The 21,547-nt window shown below is 44.6% G+C and overlaps 1 long non-coding RNA gene across 9 annotated transcripts in view; it reads right to left on the bottom strand.

Annotated features, from left to right (window-relative positions):
- Window positions 1-21,168, bottom strand: part of LOC147047239 (uncharacterized) — an 89,395-nt gene extending 68,227 nt beyond the window's left edge. For 6 of the 9 annotated variants that reach the window (XR_015067930.1, XR_015067925.1, XR_015067926.1 and 3 more), the window contains exons 1-5: window positions 20,969-21,168; window positions 20,198-20,491; window positions 14,776-14,878; window positions 13,375-13,498; window positions 12,683-12,769 (exon numbers count right to left, since the gene is read on the bottom strand). This is a non-coding gene — a long non-coding RNA (uncharacterized LOC147047239). The remainder of the gene's footprint in view (window positions 1-12,682; window positions 12,770-13,374; window positions 13,499-14,775; window positions 14,879-20,197; window positions 20,492-20,968) is intronic. The other 3 variants (XR_015067931.1, XR_015067932.1, XR_015067933.1) reach the window with 3 other exon arrangements.
- Window positions 21,169-21,547: the final 379 nt, after the last annotated feature.

Here is a 21,547-nt window from a genome sequence, read left to right as displayed (position 1 = left end):
GGAAGCCATTGTCTCAACTTGAAATTGTTGTTGACGTATTGTTTGAGGTTCACTGAGCAGAATGTGCATCATTTCTCTCTCTGGAATGTTTACACATTCACTTGCTCCAAAAAATAAAGTCTCAGAGCCAACAATAAAGCTCGGAATTTACAGTTTAGTAGGGTTCCTTTAAGTAAAAAATGCTGACTCTAGCAGTGAGAATTTAAAAATGGATATAAACATAATACAAAAAAAACCTGGCCAAAATAGGGTTGTATATAAATAATACACAGGAAGACACTGGATACACACAAATTGTAACTTTTATATTCGACCAAGAAAGTAACTCATCCAGGCTGGTCGTGTCTCAACCGGTGGATGTTAAAAGTAAAAAAAAAAAAAAATCAAGTCAAAAATTGTTAACAACCAATAATAAGCCACCAAAAGATAACACACACAAACGGACACCCGCCATTTAAACTGCTGCCCACTAAAACCCAGCTTTGACTCTGTTTTGTTTTTAATCAAAGCAAGCTCAAACTCTCAATGTGACCCCCTCCCCACCTAAACAAAAACACAGACACGTCGAAAGATACACATACACACACACACTAGCGCGTACAGTACGGCACACTCAGGGCTACAATTACGCCTCAATTAAAGATAATAACATGACCACTTCCTGACCAATCACCTACAGTCTTACTATGACTCACAGTGTCTAATCTCTTTCTTACATATACACACACACACACACACACACACACAAGGGGTCAGACAGTTTATAAAGATAGCGGTGGACGTAGAGATCACTGGTTATTTTCTTTTGACCGCCGTGCTTTGTGATTTTCGAGGCAGGTGGAGCAAAACTTGCTCTCTTTTTATGGGAGTAAATGTTAGCTTTCTGTGGTTTCCTGTATATACGTACCAACCGCTGTCGAGGCACACACACACACTCATGGTACAATATGTTTTCTGGCACAACAGAAATAACTTTGTCTCTCCCTCTCATGGATGAGTGAGAAACAGCAAGTTTCCAGCAACCGTTACGTACGCTCGAGTCCTTCCTTGTGTCGCCGTCACGGTATTTTCTTCCAGCCGTCGGCGGCTATAGTTAGCAAAGCCATACCTCAAATGACAGAGTACGGAGGCTCTTAGCTCAAGTAGAGGGCTTATTATTTAATAACTGGACTTATTCCCGCTGCAATCATTTCCGAGTAAAGTCATAGCCCATCTGGGAAAGCTGGCAGAGGGCAACCGGCGTTTAGAGCTGAAATTTTTGACATACGGCAGTTCCTCGAATTATGGCTGGGTTAAGAGGACAAGGGTTATACTCGAAGCAAAAGGAGGGAAAGTGTTACAATAGAAATGGAACATGGAATCGCTTTACTTACCTGTATAAATAGATCTACAGATTGACACATTGAGTTCCAGAGATGTATATCTATATTTCCCCCCCCCCGCCAATTTAAGAGTTAGATTTTTGCGGAACGAGAATTCTGCCCTACGACAGTGATAAGTTTTATACTGTTATTCAATTTACCAAACAGCTAATGTAGCCTCTCAGACAACTACTGTCAAATAATCTAGATACATAATTTATTCGGTAAACACTGGGGGGAAAAAAAAAATCCCTCTGGTTTGTGTAGCCTGTCCACCCAAAAAAAAAAAAAAAAAAAACATTATCAGATTGACACTCTCACACTGTCAGCGAGGCTTGCGGCTGTCCTTTCCCCAGCATGAGGAACAGGTGCAGGAGGAGAAGGAGAATACTTCAGGCTTACTGTCTCCTTGGGCTTAGGGCCTTTTTCTGGCTTGGAAAGGACTGCACTGGAACACAAGGGGAGCAAGGGGGGGTGCCAACTCCAATAAATCACTATGAACATGTAAATGCCACCAAACCACATTCCGCTCGAAAGCAAGAGGCCAAATGGCTACAAAGTTCCTTTCTCTTTCTTTTTTGTTGTTTTAAGACAAGACCCCTCCTTCCACCCCAACACATTCATGCCGTGCCTGTTTTTGTTTCCCTCTTCCGCCATCTTGCTCTCACTCTCTGTTCCCCCCACCGCGAGCAGGCTAATAGCATAATTTGAGGAAGAATGTTCTTGGGAGTTTCCTGCGAATTTGACCGTTTGTCACCCGAGTGACCTTTCTGCCCCTATCTTTTTGCCTTCTGCGACACTAAAGTGGCGCTGCTTTGGAGCAATGGCTGTCTGGGGAGGAGGCAGGCAAATGGGAACCAGGGCTGGACTGTGTGTTTGTGTGTAAGGGCAGAGGTGGCAAAAGCGATTATAATCTTTATTTAGGAGAGCAGATATTTGGGTAGAATAATAACGTTGGCAATTGTAGCACTGATACAACTCTTTTCGCTAATAGTACATTATAGTCAAATAGTACAGACTCAAATGTATTTAAGGGACAAAAGGACAGGTAAAAACTAGTTTTTCATATAAATTAAATGTGATTGGGTGGTAGCAAAAGCACTGAAACTTAACATTACATGTAGCATGTACAAGATAAGTGCTAGCTAGCACTGGCTCAAGCTTTTAGGCTATCAAAACTTCCTGTACCCAAAGCTTCACCAGTGTTGTGAACTGTAAAAAAAAAAAAATGCTAAATTAGATAATAAATGAAAAAAACAACAACATTTACTTAGGTGTTTTGTCAGATTAAATAAACACTAGAAGTTCTCATGCTTTTTAGGCTAGTGCAATACACTCGCCACAAATCATTTTTGCCGCCAAATAAGTTTTTTTTTTTTTTTTAAAGTCAATGGGTCATGAGTATGCCTGTTTTGACAAAGGACTGGAAAGTACCGATGTCAGTTTTTATAGAAGTAAAAATCAAATACCATCAGATGAATAAATGCTCAAGTACCGATAAAGGAAAAACCTACAATACAAAGTAAGAGGATTGACTTCCTTGCTTCCCATCAATGCTGCCATACTTTCCATGTGCACTTGCACATTTCCATGCAAGCATTTGCCACATTTTATTATGCATATAAATACACGAGTCAAAATGCAGGCTGGCACTTTAGTGCTCTGCTCAGTAGGGTGGCTGAGGTTGGGCCCCCAGTACTTACTCTCTGACACTGAGCGAAGAGTGGAAAAGGAGACGGAGAGGCTCGAGAGGGTGGACGAGCTGCTTTTGGAAGATGTGTGCCACGTTGCATCATTTAATTGGATTGGATTTGAAGCTAAATTGTTTTTGTTGTTGTATTAGCTTCAAAAGGGAGGAGTGCAATCAAAACATTCACGTATAGACACACTCCTAGACTAGATGATGCAACTTTTGCTGGATGAAGAAATCGATATGGGAATACAAGAGCCATTATTTACAAAAGGAGATTGGGAGAGATTAAGAGGTAGCTTTCTAACAGATGTTTTTCTAACTTTTGATTGACTCTGTACAGAATTATTATTAGCAGGCCAGCTCAGGTTTATCCGGCAAAATCCCCTGCAGAACAGGTATTTGGCAAAACTCCTGCCAGTATTTCGCTCGACGTACAGAGCTGGGCGAGCTTACTTGGCAGGGGAGATGGAGTTTGTTCTGGCCGTGTTGGACCAAGAACAGTTCAGAAAATGTAACTCATATTAACAAAAGCAAAATTACTAGCAAGTCATTTATAGTGGTTAGATGCTGTCTAATAATTTGGAATAATAATCAATTGTGAAAAATATTAAAATACAAAATAATAATAATACTAAAAATACACTTAAAGGGCACTTTTGTTTTTTACAGATGCACTGAAAAAGAGCACTTCCTCTTGAAAAACGTCCCTTTTGTCAAATCATGTAAACAGATAAATGAATTAAAGATATATTACATCAAAAATTCTAAATATAAAAGGAGCCACGAAATTGCTTAGCGGGGATCGTCGTGAAAGTTTTGTGGCTTGGACGCACATAGTACCGCCGGTCAAAATATTATAAATGTCAATGTTCAGCAACATTTTTTTAAGTACTCTCTTGAGATGTCCAAAAGGTCACTCAATTGGCAACTGTGACTGCTTTTATTTCATAGTTTTATGTCCGCTGCCATATTGATGGTATAAGCAGTGCACATCAAATCAGGGTATTCCCTCAATAACTGGGTTTTAGGATTTTTTTTTTTTTTTTGCAACCCCACCCGAGTTGCCCTACACTAGGCCTTCACCTATCCATACATTCTCTAACCCGAATCACCTCCACCGTGCCCCCTCCCATCAACATCAAAGCCCATCAATCTCCCATAGTACGGGGGGAAAGGCAAATATTTAGAGAAGGCCTGAGCCCCCATAAATCTGTAGTAGGAAAGAGAGAGCGAACACGATACCCACCGTACACCTCCAAACAACCAGCCCCCCCCCCTTCACCGTCATGGCAGTCCCTCTACAGTCTTGACAGCTAAAGGAAGGCCCGGGAGGCCACAGGAACCAGAGAGGAAGAGAGATGGAGGTCTGAGGAAGAGGACTGGCCAGTGTGGATTGGATAGTGAGAAAGAGAGAGCAAAGCCCACCCTCCCACGGTGAGTGGAGAGCGACACACTGGGTCAGTCAAAGAAAAACACACTCGCCTCCACTAATAGAGAGCTCACACAGGCAGCAGCGGCAGCGGCACAGTGGTGGGACTCTTCGAATGCTCGCCGTTTGATTTACGGCAACTCTTGGTTCCACTCCAATGAGACTTGGAATATTAGCCGGTATTTATGTCCTTTTTGGGTTGACAACAATATGGCCTTCAGTGTAGAAAGGAACGCCGCACTGACAGGTCAGGGTTGCGAGGTCACAGAGAGTAAATTCAGGGCAGATGGATTCCCACTTAAAGCAAGAGGCTCCTTCAAAAAAATAAATTACAAAAAAAATCCCACAAGAGAATGAAGGTGGAGCTGCTAAAGTTGTGACACAGGCCATTACAATTTTGTCAAAATGAAATAGTTTGATTTGTTTGTAGTTTTTTCAAAAATACTAAAATAATTTTAAAAAATCCTATTTGCTGCAATAATTTAGCCATTTTTTTTCTTTGTAATGTCGCTTTAAATTTGATTCATTTATCTCACAAAATGTTAGATTTATTGTAAATAAACTGAAGAAAAAAAGTACAAAATACACCATCAAGTTGGTGTACGGGTCGCGATGAATAAACATTTAAACAGTGTTTAATTATAGGAGCCAAAATGGCTGCCATCTTGCAAATGCAGCAACGAAGCATGAATAAAGACCACACTCAGACTCACAAAAAGCTGCACCCTCCAGTCAGCTGTCAATGCAGTACGAGGGATTTAACCAGCTTGGCGTGGCTCGAGATTCCCCCACCGGCTAAGCGAGGGTCCCGGGAGGGGAGGGGGGAGCGAAGGCCATTGATCCCTGCGCAGAGAGCGTGTCGGGCTCCCCTGACAGACTTGTTGATTGACTTTTCAGCCCCGCCGGGAACCAGCGCATGCAGATAGAGACACAGAAATGCCTCAACAGCGCAAGTTGACACGTGAGGACACGCATACATTGCCGATGGAAGTCTTGAGGGCGCGACATACAAACAAAGCCGGATAGATATGCGGACCCACTAACGCCTTTTCGGTGGTCGCCGCCAATGCTGCCGTATTCATGAGAGCGAGCGACATTATCATGGAACAGATCGGGCCTTTGTCCTGCCCTTTGTTGGCTTTGCTATCTATCCGCGTCTCAGTCAAATGTCATGTCTCGGCGGAATTTTATATTTTCAGCCAAAGCGTCAATAATAAGACATACGGAATTATGGAAGCTCTGCGTCTCGGAGCGCGAGGCATACGCGGAATTTCCCAGCCGCTGTTTTTTTTTCTTTCGCCCATCACTGGTGGTTATGACAAATGTGTTTAGACCTTTTGCAGATGTGTGACCTTTCCGCAGAGGGCAGCCATTTTAAAACATGACACGAGAGCAAAGCAAACCAAAATCACCGTATGCTACGTTTCTTGTGTTTTAAGCCCATGAATTGTTTGTCTAGTTTTGTGAAAGCCACCTAAAAACGAAGGGCGGGCTTTGTTTGAGACGGGTCGCGCTTTTGTCGCCAAAAGCCGCGCGGCTAAATTCTTTGTCGACATAAACGAAGGCCTTTTTAAAACCGCTTCGGGTTTGAAATGCACGACCGGGTCGCCCGCCGTCCAAATAACGCATGTGTCTGGGGGAGGAGAAAGATCAGGGATGTGCTGGGAATGGGCAGCTAATTGCTTCTTACTGATCCAAATAGCACATCAGAGGCAACAGCACTCGAGAGGACCTCCGAAGAGGTCCGGCGGTTGGGGCCTGTTCATTACCCTGCTGACCCCCCAGCTCGACCCCTCATGCGCACAGATATTACCCGCACACCTCCACCCCCTTCACCTACCCCGGCTCATTGTCTCGTGGGTTTAATTGGAGCGATGTTCCCCATTGTGAGCCCGCTCAATGGCAGTGGAGGACTCCATTGTGGGGCTGAATGAGGGCAGGAGTGTTCATTAGGTGAGTCTCTGAATAAGGCCCTCCCCGGAGGTGCGCTGGCGAGAGACGGGGTCTTGCCGGGGATGGCGGAGGTGAGTGAAAACGCCGTGCTCTTCTCCGCTCTTTGCTTCCCTGCTCCTCTTATGTGGTCTTCCTTCCTCAACAGCCTGACGCTTGGCCCTGAAATGCAGCTGCATTTTGGGGTGTGGAGGGGGGAGGCTTTTGTACGCGGCGGGAGGATGAATCATAGCGGAGGAGAGAGGCGGATCAAAGACGGCCGTCGGTAAAAAGCGAGGACCACCTCCTCTGATGGAGGGAGAAAGGGGAAGCGATGAGCCTCGCTTGGTCGAAGAGAAATGTCATCGTGGCCGCACCGGTGAACCAGAGCAAAGCAATGAATGTAAAAGTGATGTCTTCAATGATTGTTGGGTTTTTTTTTTTTTCTTTAACAGTAGTGTAGGAATCTTTTCTCTTTTCTTAAATCAGCACGAAAACTGCTTTTGAGCCTAAGAATAATGTGTGCGTGGGGGGGGTTGTTTTCCCTAAAATCTAGAATTACTTTTGCATTGCCTCCTTTTCCGAAATTGCTCATTCATCGCCATCTAAAATAACCTCCCAGTTACGGCTTATATAGTGCCACCTGTTGCTTTGCCGTGTAATCCACAATCTACAAACGTATTTTTTTTCTACACGTGGAGCCATTTTTATTTTTTCGATAAAGAACACCGACCGGATCAGGATTTTCTTTTTTCTTTTATGAAAGCCGAGCGGAAAAGCTTTTTAAGTGTCATGTGAAATCCGACGCCAAGTGCGATTGTGACTTTTCCGCCTCCCGGGCTGCAATGCTTAAACATTTAAGCTGCCACGGAGTTGACAGCTCTTGGCAGACCACCATCGGCCGGCGCTCAGTCTCCCTACCAGCGGCGGAGTCTGAGTGCTCGATTGTGAGTTTGTGGGCCGACATTTGTGTGACAGACTCGACTTCACACTGAGCAGAACCCGTTCGCTCATCGCCCGCTCGGCCGCCGATGTCGTCATCTCCTTCGCCACACAAACATACGCGCGCATGGAACGTCTCTGCTCTTTGATTTTTCCTCTGCCGCTACCTTCCGCTGTTTACATTTCTGTTGGCCCCCGGAAAAAAAAAAAAAAACAATAGTAGACATCACATTTGCTAGCTTAGGTTTTAATGCTAATCTGACATCATCGGGTGCGTCGGGTTACACTGGCCCATGTGTACACACGGAGCCGAGTTCTGGAACTGTGTTATTGCTGCCACAGACAAACACGTATTACCGTTTCTTAACAAGGCTGCGTTCAGGTTTCCGTCTCCAAAAGTCTACTCGGCAGCTCTCTGACTTCAAACAGACTCGCTTACCTCTGGCGCTATTTATTTTTCTGTCTGAAAAGCTTGCCTCAAAGCCAGCATGCATGGACAGCGTAGCGTCCGTCTCTTTTCCGCAACACGCTGCCAAGCCTGTGCGCAAATTCATTCGCGGGTCGCCACTGACAGATATTTACCACCCACATGAGGTCATTGCCAGGTGTTTAGGGTGACGGACACATTTGAGATGTGGCTTCAAATGAGCGATGGCGAACTTAATCTATGCTGAGAGGTCCCGTGGACGTGGGTCTCCGTTCGGAGTCCCCAGTGACGCTCTCTTGTCCCTTCCTGTTTAGCCTGGGCGTCTGCCGCACATAAACACTCCGGGGGCTCCATGTGGACATAAGCGTTGGCGGGCAAGAGTCATGGCTTCAATCCGGACAAAACACTCAAAACTCCTCTTGGTAGCACATTTTTGAACTTCTCTGACTCCACTCCCAAAAGTCTCAGTCTGACCAGACTGGAGATCTTTCCCACTAAGAACCGGCACCAATCTTCTATTCTTCAATGTTTAATAGAGAAAGAGGAAGAGCAACTTTCCTACCCCGATGAGCGCTTTGATCACAGGGACGGATCTGGTCAGCCGAAATGTATTCAAGAGCAGCAAGCCAAAGTCGCCGCGCCCAGCTCGCTTTCATCTCAGACATGGACGGGAACCATTATGACACCATATGCAAGAGCCACAAGAAGGACCACACGCAGGAGCCCAAACCATTCTTCAGCGTGAACATCTACTTATGGTCTGACAATGATAAGATGTTGTGGCACACGGCTGTCTATCTTCAGTGTGATTACAGTTAAAATCCCACGACGGCCATGTGTGAGAGAGCGACAAGGGCAGTTTTTTTTTTTGGTTCCCTATTGTTGTCCTCGCTGTTTGCGGCTACGTGTCAGGACACAAAGACATACGCGGCGGTCGCCGGTGCTCATTGACATGATCTCATATGACGTGCCGCACACAGAGAAAAAGAAACTTTCGTGACAAATGCGGCAACGGAGGTAACTTTGGCGGCTTTCGTCTTCTTGTAGCACTGTGAGAACCTTCAGAGTGCATGAAATTCTCCAGTTTGTTTGTTTGCTTTGCTTGTGTACCATAAAAGTTTGGGGACGGCCCGTTGGCACGGCCCTGTTTACATGCCGATTGTGTGACTCCGGGGAGATGAAGGCGAGGAGGTCTGCGGAGCAAATGTTTCCCCACGCTACCTCACCACAGAGGGGGCACACATTCAGGCAGCTGATGTGTGAACAACTCGCTGTGGTCGCAATGGACTAACTGGGAAGAGAATATTTCCCAAGAAGTCACACTCCTGAAGTTCGGACAAACCGCCCTTTGGGAAGTAAGAAGAAAACAGAGAGGAAGAGGAAGGCAAAAATAAAAGGATGCTGAACATCCCTCGGTGGTGAATACCAGGCTGCCATCTGTGGTCGAGGACTGAAAGGGAGAACACAGCGAGGAGCGCCAGAGCCGGGGTCCACGAGGTGGGAGTCCAGCTGGGTCCCATTAGGACTGGACTGGTGGTGGGGGGTGTTGTTGGACAGAGGGGGCAACAGAGAGCAAAGAGGGCAGCGGGGAGGAAGTGCTGAGAGCGATGGGCCGAGGCCCTGTGAAGCTTTATTAGTCTTGTCGTCTGCTTTCCTGGACCGAGCCACAGCGAAACCCCCGCCGCCTCCACCGACCCTCGGGCACCGCCGCGGCACAACAGTATAAAACTATTAGGGGGGGGTTAGGACCACCCAGACACACATCCACATGCAACCATAATAGCTACCAGAAGAAGGCCCCAGCAGGAGAGCTACAGCTGGAAAGTGAGAGTAGCGCACATGTGCGAGCAAAGTGCTCAGTCTTTCAATCATGTCACAAACATCTGCCTGACTTCTTTGTTGTGATGAGTTCATATTTGGACGCGGTGGGACAAACTGCGACATTTTGCGTTTGTGTAATGACTTGCGTGAGATCCCCATCTGGAGGGCTCTGGCCAAACCCCCCCTTAGCCAGCGTTTGCAGAGCGCTGGCATACCTGGGATGCCTGCGGGCTCATCTGCTTGCCGCCCCATCCCTCCGACCTTCCGTAGTCGCTCCCCCCCAACTTCCAAGGGGACGCGTGAGAAAAATCACGGCTGGAATCCGAGCCCTTCCTGAAACTCTGACCGGCGGTGTGAGCTCGGGCAATGATTGCGATCATTTGACAAGGTGGGAGACGGATAATGAGCCTTATGATGATGGCGAGCTGATTCAAGTCAACATTAGCATACTGAGTTCAAACAGCCCGAGTGTCAAGGGGCAAAAAAGAAAATAAGTCTTAAGGAAACTGAAGCTGGATTCGGGCTTCAAGTGCTAAATTCCAATTTAGTGCCAATTTCGGACCCTGTGTTTACATTTACTGAACACCTGAAACTAGATTTATATGACAAAGTTCAAGAGGCTGTTTTTTTTCTCTCGCAGGTGTTTTGAAAATGCTTCATGGCAGTGTAAGAAGCAGAAAATAAAAAAGCGCCTTAGATCCGAAACAGGTTCCGTCAATATGTGGATTTAACAAGAACGCATAAGAGAATGGAAATGCAAAAAAAAAAATCCTTCCCGGCGCACCATAAAACACCAACAAAAGATCATAAACACACTAAAACCGTTCTTTTGTTTTTACACACAAAACAAGACAAAGACAACAGAGCAATAGAAAGGCGGCCGAAAATAAAAATCATCCCAATAAAATGTCCCCTTGCCTTCTTTTGAATTTCACTGCTTGCGTTTAAAGGTTTAAGAGTTTTCATTTCGAACAACTGATTAAGCTGCAATTTGCGCTCCAATGTAAAGATTTACCAAGGCAATTGCTCTGCCATGGGAAGTTTACAGTGTCTAATGTATAACTTTTTTTATGTGTGTGTGTATGTGTGTGTGTGTGTGCACGTGCGATTGTGTGTGTGTGTGTAGCCCGGTGAATTCAGTCTCTGACATCACTCACCTGTGGTTCCCACCTCCCTCCGAGATCCCACAGTCCGAGTTACGAGCTTTAATACTTCAGCCATTCAATCATTCAAGTTTTTATTTTTTTCGCTTTTGCCGCTTGTCTCAGGACTTCTCCCGCTCGTAAAGAAAATAATATTTGTCTTTCCGACTGCACTGTGGACCCCAAAGTCCTCGTGTTTTATTTGAGTCCGGGCAGTAAAAGAGCGTTCTCCGTCCACCGTAAGCTGTTGTTCTTCTCTTAAACTTTGCGAGGGCGTAGTTTGTCTGTCAAACCACTGGAGGGAAAAATCCAACGTGGAAGTCATAGCCAAGTGTGATTTTAAGGGAGGATATTTTCTATCGAGCATGTCATTTATTGAAATGCTCGACCAAAATGCTTGTAGGGGTGATGTATCACTAACACGCTTTCTTGGCGCCAACGTACTACTTTCCTATTGACATGTGTGGTCGTCATCACTAATAAAATTCATCTCCCAGACTTTGATTGAATTTATGTATTACTTAGAAAAATATTCCACAAAGCAAAAAAAGACTAACAAGCTGGCCTCGGAGTATTTATGTATCAAAGCGACTAATTTGTCATAAGTGCAGGTGCTACGCTGGCTCGCTAGCTAATCAGAGCAGAGAATCAGACGCAAGGAGCGACGATTCATTAAGCAGGCGAGGAGATAAGTGGGGGAGAGGAGGCATCTTGGGAATTATGTCTTTCTCTCCATGCCGCAGCATAAACTTGAAATTAACGAACACTTGGGAAACTGATTTTGAGTGGCTAAAGGTCAAAGTTGTTTCACAAATTATGCAAAACGCACTGAATGATCATAATTGCATTAATAGTTTCTAAACACAGAAAAATATTTAACCCGTTTGTCATTTATTAGATTTTGACTAGGGCCCCGACCGATTAATTTCTACAATCTAAAACAAATATAATGACTTTCAAACATAACACAACGTAATTTCCATGATGGCTAAAGTAAATATTATGCTGGATTATTTTACTGTCTTGTAGTTTTATTTTCCAGAATATAAAAGACTCAAAAGGTCTTATTTTCATTAAACATTTACTTGTGATATTTATTTGACGTTTCAACATTTATTATCTTCCCTGTCCTCTTTCCACTCCCGACGTCAACTTAAAAGGCCAGCGACATGTGCGCACGCACACACACACACACACACACACACACACACACACACACACACACACACGCGATGCGTTATATTTCACACCTTATCAGCGAGATAGAGTGAAGGACAACAATCTGCAGCTACTGCACAACGCCATGCCAAGCGTCATCATCTATTTATAGTGCCAATTCACATCACATCACCCACCACGGATCATTTTTTTGCCTTCGCTCAACGTGCAGGTGGGGGGGGGGGGGGGGGGGGCTAAGTGGAGCGTCGGTGACAGAACGGCGCCCACTGCAGTAAGTCATGAGCACTGTAAAGTGCGTTCATTCAATCCGAGGGTTTCATCTGGCAACGGCACTCCGACATTATCTGGCATTACTGTGTGTTCAAAGCAGACTTGTGGCTGTCAGAGCCATGTGTCAACCAGTCTGACTCAGAGGGACAACAAGCATGTGTGGGCAGGCTCCAAGAGCATCTTGTGTGTGTGTGTGTGTGTGTGTGTGTGTGTGTGCGTGCGTGCGTGCGTGCGTGCGTGCGTGCGTGCGTGCGTGCGTGCGTGAGCGGCGTCAGTTTACCCTTTCCAGTAACACTACTATCTAATGTTCATCTGTCAGTAATATAATTCTGTCAACATAATCAACACCAAGGATCTCCACTTAGTTGCCAAAGAGTTGAAATGATGACAAAAGATAGTCCCACCCCAGTAGTTACACAACGTTTGCTGTCGGAGCGAAAACTGACAAGAGAAGCTGGGAGACACTCAAAAAAGGAAGATAGCACTTACTTGAGGAAAAGGCTCAATGAAGATGACTTTCCTCCAGTCCCATATGTGGCAGTAGTGGTCAGTATTACAAAAGATATTTCTGAGAGTCTGTAAAAAAACAAAAATAAATCTAAATTCTGTCCTGGCAGTTGGGGTCCGAGCATATTTCAGGGTGGGCCAGCGCCCCCGCAGTCCCCCCCCCCCCCCCCTCTAGCTCCCCCAGTGCGTTACAGCCCCGCACGTCAGTTGATGTGGATTACCACCGCCTATAGAACTTAAGTTGAACAGCGCAACCCCGGACACAGTTTGTAGAGTGCACTTCAACCGGGTGCTTAACTTATGCAGTGTGAGGTTGAATTTAAAAACAACACTTCTGAAACAGAACCGCATATGCCCAGCATAAGAGGGGGAAAAAGTCCAAAGTGGTAAATGACCAAAGTATTTCATGTCAGGCTCCCACTTTCTACGTTGACAACGCTATCATTTTTTTTCCCTCCCGCTCAATATGATGGTTTGACGGCGACCCAAACCCCCAAGATTGACGATACAAGGAAAAGAAGAAAAGATCAAAGATGGGTGCGAACAAGCTAACGCCGAACGGGCATGAACATGTGCGTGTGGTTACCGTTGGTTTGGGAAGTCGATATGAGTGTAGTCGAAGGCTAAGAGGGGGATACGCTTTTGTGGCTGCTCGTGTTTAGATTTGGCCGCACCTGATGACAGAAGGCAGTTCTTGACTGGCTGCTAAGTTGCCCGCGCCGTCGTCACACTTTTGATCCAACTTCGGGCCAAAGGGAAGGTTGCATGCAAAGCATCAGATGGCCCGGGACTTGAATTCTGGGACAAATGACATATTCAGAAGATTCCAACTCAAAACAGACAAGGCCATTAAAGACGGGACTACTTGTGCCAGAAGATGAGTAGGACAAGAAAAACAATGTGACGATGATGTCATAATGTTGCCTCAAAGCTCTCACGACAACTTCATAAAATTGCAGCAAACCAGTGTGGCGCAAACTTATCACTTCAGTTTTTCAAGTTTTATGAAACAATGATATGTAAATATGGGAATTGCACTTCCTAAGAGCCAGACTTAATAAATAAATAAAATATACTTAAATATACTTAAAAAAAAAAAAACGCCTACAGGCTGACCAATGTACAGCAGACGCTTTATTTTTAAAATTTCCATCCTTTGCTATTTGAAAATTCCTAAAATGAAAGGTCCATTGTGATGAAAATATTGAATCTGTTATCTTTGGATTTTACTGATACGAACAAAAAAATAAAATGGACATAATTACAGGCAAATAAATCTCAAATTTGAGCCATTCTCCATTGTCCCTCGCCAAGCCAGCCGAATTACGATAACTTCCAAGTGTAAGTTGTTTTTCCTCTAAAATGACATCCTCAAACTGCCTTCTATAAAAGCTCTGTGTTGTGTGTTTTTCTTACAAAGAGCCCGAAAGAATTTAGCCACTTCAACTTTCATTGCCTGATGCCCTTTTTTATTAGGCCCGGGTATTTTACGAGCAAAAGGAATGAGTTATGTTGGCTAAACGCTGCGTGTTGTTTTAGGACCCGTGCGGGTTCTCCATTAGGGTAGTCATTTTGGTCTACACCTCATTCTGCAGCCCATAAAGAGCCAAACCTCAGAGAATGTGCGTGGCTAAGCGTAGCGTGGAATAACAAGGACACAAGAATAGAAGCCGCAGTCCGAGGGTGAGAAAAGTGATTGGAAAACAAGAATAGAAAAAAGAAGAGGGAGCCGGGAGCATCAAACGAGCGGCGAGAGGGAAATATGAGAGGCATTTGATTATTCCCATGGCTGGATATTTAGCATAGAGAACCCCTTTCTCTTTCTGACTTTCAAGCACATAGAGCCATTAACACACACATAAACACACACGCAGTGCCGATCATGGTGACCACCCAGTCGGTGCCCCCTGGCCCCCCACCTCTCACCTTGCTCAGGGGCGCTAGAGCTGAGAAAAACTACACCATTCACTTCCTACGCCCCCCCCCCCTCCCCCTTCCCCTGTCGCTCTCATTGGGTCTCTCTGTGCTCCCATTCATGTTGTAACAACTCATAAAGGAAGCAGACTTTGACCCACCTCAGTAAAAGTCGCCAATCTACTTCGATCATCTGTTGCGCAGAGGCGGGCCCGGGCAAATCCGCGGCGACTCTCCTGGAGACGAGGCTTGTCTGATGACTTCCTGTGAAAAAATAAAGGACGAGACGTTGTTCAATTGGCTTGTATTGGAAGCACGTTGTATGAGGGGATAATAACTGAAATATTAAATGCATTTTAATATGGCAACACGCTATCAGATAATGAGATACTTGATCAGAGTTTAGGGGAGGGTATCAAAGATGATGTCACAATACACACAATGATTAGCAATTGCTCTTTATCTGTTGCTCAATAAAAGATTGTCAACTGCAGTCACCATGAAAATAGGTTGGCAACACCCTGTGCCCAAATGGACACGAAGCACCGCACTGAAAATATCACAAATTATTTGTTTTTAAAAAAGAATTCTAATTTAACATTCAAACAATATAACTACTTAGTTTTTACAATAAATGAACTGTATTTTTTTTATATTCACACAGTTCATTCTGGGTTAAAAAAAAAATATATATATAGCAAAATACCCAAAAGTCAATTATCTGGCCTGGTACTGCGGGGAGGGGCAGGGGCCCGTCTGTTCCCCCCTCTAGCTCCGCCAGTAGTTACAATTCTTTAAACAGTAAGATTATTTATAAGCAGTCCCTGCATTAAATTGATTTGGTACTCCATTTCAAAAGCAAGTATTCAGTGCGATGAGTATGTGGGAAATGTACTTCAGATCGCATGTTAGTCTTTAGACTTGAGCCCAATGGATGCCGCTAATTGCTGATAATGCACTTGATTGAAAGCAAATAAACAGAGAGATAATCAGTCAGAGGCTGGCAGGCAAACAGACAGTCAGGTCACTCACATGAACCCACACACAAAGAGACAGTGATCAACATGAAGAAAGTCCGACCAGTCATTTGGAGCCACATGTGGGAGCGGTAGCAGGGAAACCAAACTGAGGTCAGAGGTCACGCAAGATTTGGCTTTCCCGCTTCTCAACCCCATCGTCTTTTTATACACACAGCTCTCCGACCACACACACCTGCCATGCGCCGGCAATTTGGCAACCCGAATGTGAAGGAGACATATTTTGTCATTTTTCCACAACATCTTGATGCACGTATTTCCTCCCGCTGCCACGCTCTTCATAAACACATCAATTGGGCTGACAGTGCACAGCGGGAGGGAGGCTGAACCTACAGACAGCCGGGCGGACAGAAGCCTCATAAAAATAAAAATTCACTTAATTTATTTCCCTCCAAATGCACACTCGTACCTGACTAAATCATCACGCGTCAAACTGGAGACGGCCCCCCACCGCATACGGGCGAAACTCGATTCCACTTGTGCTGTGCGTCCCCGAGCCAACGCCGGCAGTGAAAACACGCCACGCACGGCGTACGCGCGCGCTTCCAAATGGATTGGGCAGATGTGCCGTCCTTTCAAAAATCCTCGTGCTCGTGTCGCCCTCCCATACCCACTTACTGTGCGTTTGTAAACACGGCCATTTTGTTGGCGAGTCCTGCTTTGCCCTACGAAAGCTGCTAAGGCAAAAATAGTACAAACAATATTGTAATTGATAAGTAATTGCAATAAGTTATGTTAAACATGAGGTCACAGCCGGAAAAAAAAAGTCCAAAACGGCGCTTATTTTGCTAAACAGGTGTTTTCATTTACTTCAACTCGACCCCCCCAACGGCCACCCGTCCCCGGGCTCCCACGGACAGCGGATCTGCGTTGCCAGACCTGCATCTAATTTGAATGTGGGAGTAAAAATAATGAGCTGCAAATTGCCTTTATTTAGAGTTCACGCCAAATGTCAGACGTAATTGGCCCTCGTGTCATGATTTCCACATCCAGGTGACGGCTGATTTGTTTCAACTTTGCCCTCTGTTCTTTCGACAAATGCACAAATCCTGTTCGATGCAAAGAGGTGTCATTAAAAACATTAGCATGCTTTTGAAATACTTCACTTTTTGTCTGACTAACTTGACGAATAGAGCCCATTGAATGGATGAATGGGACGGAATGATTGATTGACAGCTTGCCGGGTTGCGCCTACAGTAGCGACAGTGACTACGAATTTGTTTGGGCTAGTTCCATCTTACCATCACTTTCTGTCAAAATCCACACTGGTGGGACTAAACAAACATTTGTGTGTGCTCTTTTTATGGACCTTAAGTGTTTCTGAGCAGATGCATCATGGGAGTCGGTGAAAGGAATGGTGAAAGGGGGTCATAGCGAATGCAATCTGTTTTTCCCTCATAATGTGTGCACCTAGCATAGACTCTGAAAGGGACCAGTAATTAGTCTGCCCAAGAGGGAAACACTCTTTTCCTCTTGGAGCATCAAACAGTCCAAAGGTAAGAGGGGGGGGGGGGGATACAGCGCATATAAAAAGTCTCCACACAGATAATTGAATGGCAGGTTTTCGTTACGGGGGGGAGGAAACTCCGATTTATAATCAGTCAATGCCATGAGCCATCAGTCGGTGTTGCCATGCGGAACGGCATTGGACACGTTTTCGTGCCCTCTCCGAGGTGAGTTTGATGTGTTTGTGCAAGGCTAAATCAGTTAGAGGAGGTGGTATGACACACAGTGATTCATGGCCGCAAATGATCAGCGGTGAACAAACAAGCAAGCAAGCCACCCGTTCGTCTACACAAACAAACAAACAAACGACGACACACAAACAAGGCGTCGAGCGCAGACTTTAAGGAGATCAATCGCGTCGGGACAAATGAAAGCGCTCGGAGGGGGTGGATATTTTCTGGCGTGGTTTATATTTCTATAATAACTGTCTGAGTGCTTTTAAGAATTGTTTGGTGTCGCCGCTTTGCATGCATCTCGCCATCGCGTGAACACTTGTAGTTTGGAGTGTCGTTTTGTTTTTCCTATGTGCGGTTGCTATTGTGAGCAAGCGTGTGTGCGTGTGGGATGTAACCCAAGCCGGAGCGGCACAACACAGCAGCCTGTTCAAAGGCCTGTTTGTATTATTACAGCTTGTCCAGCTGCTCAGGACAGACAAACAAGACTTGGTGCTCTGGGCTGCAAAACAGACCTCCCACCCTATTGTGGAAGCCCCCGCGGCCCGACCCGGCCCAACTTTTCGCCTCAGATATGAACAAACTCACGCCTACACAAATGTATAGACGGGATATCGCCACACATGAAGGCCGCTTTGCTAGAAAACATCTGAAAAAAAAAAAAAAAGTCCTGTTAGATTGATGGGACTGTCCTTATTGTAAAGTTTTGTGTCTTCATCTATTTTGCAAAATGGCTACGCCAATGTTTGTATAGGAATGCCCTAACAGTTTGAAAAGTGCTTCTACATTTTTTCAGCGCGGCGTAATGAGTAACACGACCTCCTGTCAAAATAGTGAGTCTCCAGTCCACATTTGCTTTTCGAATCCCACATACTTCCCTGAGCAATGATCCCGAAAACAAAATATTGCTTTATATACACAGCGATCTGCTCGGAGGGCCGATGGAAATTAATGCCTGTATTTTTAGCGCGGGCGTTTTTGTCCACAATATTTCTTTCAGAGTGCACTCCACTGGCCTCTGAGCGGCTCCCTCCTCTGGAGATCTGCCAAATGGATCTGATCGAGGTGATTAAGATCACGGTAAGGCAACACTGGCTCCCTCCTTGCACCTCCGTCTCTACGCCCCCACCCCCGCCTTTATCCTTTTCACCTCAATTTGTGCCACTCTTGCTCACTTTCCACCCACTCGCACTCCTCCGCTCGGCATCTCTCCTCCTCGTCTCCTCCATCGCCTCCTTTGCCCTCTCTGACTCAGGGTCCCTGTGTGCCTGTATGTAACATCAGTAAAGCTGTCAGGCAGCCAGGCCAAGGTAAACAGCCCAGCGCTAGGTTCAGGGGTGACGGGGGGGCCTGAGATGTTTTTCCTCGGGAACCAAGGGACCCCCGGGAGCTTCTGGCTGGGGCCAGGAGGGAAGATGATCTCCTCAGCTGCCCCCCCCACACACACACACACTATGACGATCTTCCCCTTTTTTGTCTCTTTCCTCCCATCACTCTGTTCATCGTGCTCATCATGCATCTGTGTACACAAAACTCTTGGGCAGCAGCCTCGTCACAGATTTACATCATCATCCATCAACATGCACACACACTTTCTGGCATAAGTCATTAACAGTGGAGCTTATAAAATCTGGATTTTAGTGCAAAAACAGTCATATTTCTATAATTCGCATTTTTAAAATGTATTTATTTTAATGTATTTAGCTTATGTATTTTAATTTCATTGTGTTAAATTATTTAAAACTGACTGTGCACTTTTTAACATTTTTTATTTGGATTCGAAAAGCAAACAAATGCATTTTCAACCTTGGAGGTTCTGCTGTCGTGTATGAATTACGACATTCAAGAAAATACAACTGTGGAGACCGGGTTGGGAGCATCTATGGAGAAGAGCTTGTGAGTTGAGTGGCAACTAAGGACAGAATAGAAGAAGATAGAGTGAAGTGATATCCCTAACCTGTACATGACCCTTCTCATTCCCAGTAAACTGCTCCCTCCGACGGTGGCAGATGGCCCGAGATGACGAGCGAGACGGTCTCGGAGCGAACCAGAGGTAGCAAATCAGACAAAGCAGTAAAAGCAGACCAAGTGGGACAAAAGAGACGGAGAGTACGGAAAGAAATTGAACTTTTTGGAAGCAAAACTACGGTGAAAAAAAAAAAAGAAAAACGTGAAGAGTGATTTAATGGGGGAAAACAAGAGAGGGAAACTTTAGAAAGAGCCTGGTCTAGCCAAGAAAAGCATGTAGAATTGAATTAAGGTACAGGGAACACAACCGAGCACAAGTAGAGAGGAGCAGGGGTGCAAAGAGAAAGGAGGAGGACCATTACCTTTCTTACATTAGCCGTTACATCCCTTGGCGACTGTTGAGGGGTAAAAAGGGAGGAAACATCACAGGGTCGGCGGAAGGATTAGGATAATTGGAGAGGACTGTGAATGGGAGAGCAGCTTCACTAGTGGCCCGTGTATATTTGCAAATACTATTGCTTTTAGACAAATGGAGCAGCAGGAGGGGCCTCTTTGAAACAAGTTGATGAATATAAAGTTTCATTTTTATTCGTGGGCCGAGTAAGTGCTTTTGACAGAATATTGGGACAAGTATAAAAAAAATTGAAACTCATTGTTGGAGATAAGTATTTGATTTAAAAAAGAAAACGTTGAATGTTAGCGGCTGGCTAATTGTAGAGTCAAACTAGCCCTCCTTCGTGTACACAACCTACTGACATTTATCAACCACCATTTTACCATAAATCTGCTGAGCAGAACATTTAGTGGTAGACATTTTTGGTCCAAGAGCAGAGCTATTTTATCACTTCATCAGTGACATTTAGGGTTCTCGAAAGGCTCCCAAAAAAAATTATATTTACCTTTCAAGGTCTATGTGCAGCTTCGATTCTCTTCCTTTTCCCATTGCCCTGTCGCCATCATTCTTCCGGTTCTGTCGCTGGTCCACATCAATCACAAACTGCCACAATGGTCTGTGACGGCTCACCAACAGGTCTGACACATGTCCTGCAACCCAGGGTAGGGTAGGGTAGCTTGTCTCAACCAGCGGGCCGACAAAACACATCTGGATCCCAAATTACACAGCATTGGCATTCCAAAGCTGAAATTCCAATAGGGATTGGCGTTATGTGCCGGTTGATTCCATGTGTCACATACTGTAATTATGAGAAAGACATCAAATGTAGCACATTAAATAACTTTGCTCCAATGTGCCAACAATCTACATTGTTGTATTATGATGCTGGCAAAAAGTATAACAATAATAACTTTAAGTATTTGTTTAGATCAAAGCAACCACAACATAATAAAGGGATTTTACTACAACTGTTGCGTTACAACAAATTTTAAACATAATTCATGTAAATTATTGTTCAACATTCTTATTCCGAAAGGTATTAATCAAAATGCTCATGACTGGACTTAGTTTTAAATGTATCCTTAAACACAGTGCCATTTATTAGGGCGTAAATTGAATCCAATAAATTACGAGTGTAAAATTGTTATTCAACATTAACTTATGACTGGCTGTCATGAGATTTTTTCTTTTTAATGATTTTTCGTGCCTCAATGTTGCGTTTTCACGAACACGACGCACAATAGCAGAAACACTTACGGAATGTAAGCTAACTCACCAGTGATGAGCGGGATGAGGGGGACAAAAAACGGCGCTGTCCAAGTCCTTCTACGTATTGTCTTTTAGTTTCGTAGTTGTGGGTTTGATAATTACTTGAAAACTTTTCAATTAAGGCTTATAAATTTGGAATTTCTGTAGTTTGCTATTTAATGCCTCATGCCGCGCAACATTATCAACGAGCAGGTGCATCGCCAACAGTTAATTACAGGAAATGGACGAAGAACTTCCGGCAAAGTTACAAAAAACAATAATTATAATAATTATTATTTTTTTAGGTTAAAATGATGTTTACTATTTTCCACACTGAATTTCGTTTTTTTTTAAATACTTTGAGGTGGAAGAAATGTGATGTTAATGTTTTGCCCATCCTCACGTATAATGACGTCATTCAGTCATTAACTCGAGGAGACACTCTTCTGCTGCTCTATGGATAGAGTAGATAGACAAATTTGTAACTGATTAGTCAACTAGCTAGTGAGTTAACTTTACTATTTCATATTGACGTTTTAAGCTCAAGGTTAACTCATATTTTACAAAAGAAACGAGACTGGTAAGACAGTCATTTGCAAAATAAGAA

This window comes from Syngnathus leptorhynchus, chromosome 13, assembly GCF_054491065.1.
Source record: "Syngnathus leptorhynchus isolate UIUO chromosome 13, UIUO_Slep, whole genome shotgun sequence".
Lineage (NCBI taxonomy): Eukaryota > Metazoa > Chordata > Actinopteri > Syngnathiformes > Syngnathidae > Syngnathus > Syngnathus leptorhynchus.
Note: the sequence above shows the minus strand (reverse complement) of the source record. Positions and strands in the feature narration are given on the sequence as shown.